Source organism: Empidonax traillii, unplaced genomic scaffold (genome assembly GCF_003031625.1).
Source record: "Empidonax traillii isolate 1590-97213 ecotype Southwest subspecies unplaced genomic scaffold, ASM303162v1 scaffold1914:size93637, whole genome shotgun sequence".
NCBI classification, from domain to species: domain Eukaryota; kingdom Metazoa; phylum Chordata; class Aves; order Passeriformes; family Tyrannidae; genus Empidonax; species Empidonax traillii.
In genome coordinates, this window is record NW_020957107.1 from 4390 (window position 1) to 7561 (window position 3172).

At 54.1% G+C, this 3172-nt stretch overlaps 1 long non-coding RNA gene across 1 annotated transcript in view; it reads right to left on the reverse strand.

Annotated features, from left to right (window-relative positions):
- The window catches only part of LOC114071239, a 19213-nt gene that overhangs the window by 3015 nt on the left and 13026 nt on the right, over positions 1-3172 (reverse strand). The window lies entirely within an intron of this gene.

Sequence of the window (3172 nt, forward strand, 5' to 3'; positions counted from 1 at the left end):
CACCAGATCTTGTGTGAGACACAGGAGGGGGGGGGGGTGATTTAATTTGGGACTTGACTCAGGAGCAACAGAAGCACGAGTGGGTTTAGCAAAATCCTCCCAAATTCATGCTAACAAAGCCCCTGGAGCAGCATTTGTATTTGCATCAGGCTACAAAAAAAAAAAAAAATTATTCTATTTTAGGGAAGCTGCTGGAGTTCCTACACACATTGTTGTACCCAGCCTTAGTTACCAGGGCCCATCTGCACCCAGCCGAGGTTATATTTAGATGTTTGTTTCTGGAAGTGACTTTGACCTTTTAATTAGAGTCTTGTATCTAAGGACCTTCCAGAGTTACAAGTGTGGGGGCTCTCAAATCATCTGCCTCGTTTCCTGCTGCAGAAATGTCATTTCTGGGGAGCCACCAGGGGGAAATTCTACAGCAAAGGGCAGGGACAGGTAACACAAAGCAGAGGACTGGGCAGGAATGGAAGCAGAAAAACCCTGGTGGGCAGATGGCAGGAAATGGTTGGATTATCTCTATTTCAAGACGTGATATAAATCAAATAAAAGCTTTTTCCACCAGCATCTCAGCTTTCCTATTTCCACGAGGAAATAATTTCCCCTTGTGTAAGCAGTTCACAGGTTGGCATCAGCCAGCCTTGCAGAAGTTCTGTCAACCCAAGAAACTTGGACACAGCCCTTTGGGTACCTGGTTAAACTGCAGGGACAGAGGGAGGGACAGGCAACCTTTCCTGAGGGCTGGAACCCTCCCAGTCCTGCAGGGGGGTCATGGAAAGGAGGGACAGGGACTTTGGGCACAGGGAAGTAGTGACAGGACACAGGGAATGGCTTCCCAGTGCCAGGGGGCAGGGGGAGATGGGACATCGGGAAGGAATTGTTGGCTGTGAGGGTGGGGAGGGGCTGGGATGGAATTCCCAGAGCAGCTGTGGCTGCCCCAGCCCTGGGAGTGCCCAAGGCGTGGCTGGATCAAAGGAGCAGCCTGGGATAGTGGGAGGTGTCCCTGCTCATGGCAGGGGTGGCACTGGGTGGGCTTTGAGGTCCCTCCCACCCAAACCATTTCAGGATTCTCTGCTCTCACCCCTGTGTTTCCTCCAGTCCAAGGCAGGGGCTGGCACAGCCCAAACCAATGAACAGTCACCCAGGAATGGCAGGTGAGGAATTCCTTTGACAAATCCTGGCCTAGAAACCAGGGAAGCGACTGCATGAAACGTGCCCCTGCCTCTCAGTGCACACCAAAGGAGAGTGTGTCCCGTGTTCCTTTCCATCAGCACTGCAGGGAGAGCACAAGGGGGGAGGAGAACTTCCCTTTCTTCCCACTCCTCATCTGCCCAGGGTCAGAACAACCCAGGGCAGCAGCTCATCCACAAACATCCCCTGGAAAATCCACAACCATCCCCTGCAGACCCTCCCAGGGTCACCCCAGCAGAGCTGACCCAGCCCCCCTTTGCTTTATCAACACCAGCAGTTACCCCAGCTCAGGGAATTCAGGTTTATTCTGCCCTGGCCATTTCCTCTGGGCGAGTTCTTATCCCTCACTGATGGCCTGGACAGCTGCAGGGTGAGCAGAGCTCAGGAGAAGCCCCTGGTCCTACAGGTCCTCATGAAAACATCCCAGTTAATTAACAGGTTCTTTTGGCTTGGCTTAAAAATAAAAAAATGAAATAAAATAAAATAAATAAGAATAATCACAATTCACATCAACTACAGATCAGCCAATTTAAGCAGCTTCACAAGCACAACCTCATGTTGGAAGCTCCAGCCAGAAGGGGCCTTTGAGCTTGGTTGGTGTCATTATTGCAAGTCTTGCAAACAACATCCAGTGTGATCTCCTGAGTTTCTCCAGAGCAGAGTTGGAAAATGGAGGAGGGAGAGGGGGAAACGGATCTGGAGGGAACACAGAGCAGTTTCCCCTTTCCTCAGGGAAAATTCCAGCCCAACTTCAACATGGTTGTAGGATTTAATAAGAAGAGACATTGAACAGCCCCAGCCATCACATCTGTGTTCAGGCAGCTGTTTGTGGCACTGATGGAGAGTCTGAAGGAACCGAAAGCCAAATGGAATAGAAACCTCCCCAAACCCCCATCCCTGCTCCAGCCTCTGCCATGACCCTACAAACCTCCCCAAACCCCCATCCCTGCTCCAGCCTTTCCCATCCACTTTCCCAGCCTCCCCAAATCGATTCCTGTCCGGGCCATTCCCTTAAGGGTTGGACTCAGTGGTCCTTGTGGGTCCCTTCCAACTCAGAATATTCTGAGATTCAATCCCTGTCCCCGCTCCAGTCCCTCCATCAGCCTTCCAAGAAGACACACTGGTCTGGGCCAGCCAGCCAATGGAGTTTGGAGAGCAGGTTTAACTTGGAGTCTTTACAGGGGTACAGGATTAAATCAGGGGATTTAATCTCGGAATATTGAGTTGGAAAAGACCCACAAGGACCACTGAGTCCAAGTCTTAAGGGAATGGCCCGGACAGGGATCGATCTGGGGAGGTTGGGAAGTGTCATGGCAGAGGCTGGAGCAGGGTCAGGGCTTTGGGGACATTAGTTAGGGTCATGGCAGAGGCTGGAGCAGGGTCAGGGCTTTGGGGACGTTTGCAGGGTCATGGCAGAGGCTGGAGCAGGGTCAGGGCTTTGGGGACGTTTGCAGGGTCATGGCAGAGGCAGGGAGGATGGCTGCTGATTCCCAAGGGCCCTGCTGCAGTGCCAGCAGCCTGCCCAAGCTGGACCCCTCAGCCTGCCCAAGCTGGACCCCACAGCCAGCCCAAGCTGGACCCCACAGCCTGCCCAAGCTGGACCCCACAGCCTGCCCAAGCTGGACCCCACAGCCTGCCCAAGCTGGACCCCACAGCCTGCCCTGCACCCTCCAAGGTGGCCCAAACCTTCTGCAATTCAGCCACGCTTCCAGGTTGGCATTTGGGGGCAGGTGTGGGTGTTGTGTATATCCTTTTTGCTGCAGTGCCCCAGGAGCCAGCCCAGCCTTGCAGCCCCCCCTTGCAGCTCAGGCAGGTTTGTACCGTGTCCTGCTGGCCCCTGGCAGCCCTGGGGACACTCTGGCAGTGATAGCACCACGGGAAGAGCCTCCCACCCTGCCTGGCCCATCCCTCCTGGAATCCCACAGCCCATCCCTCCTGGAATCCCACGTGCAGAGGCCCTTTGGCCCAGGCTCAAGAAGCC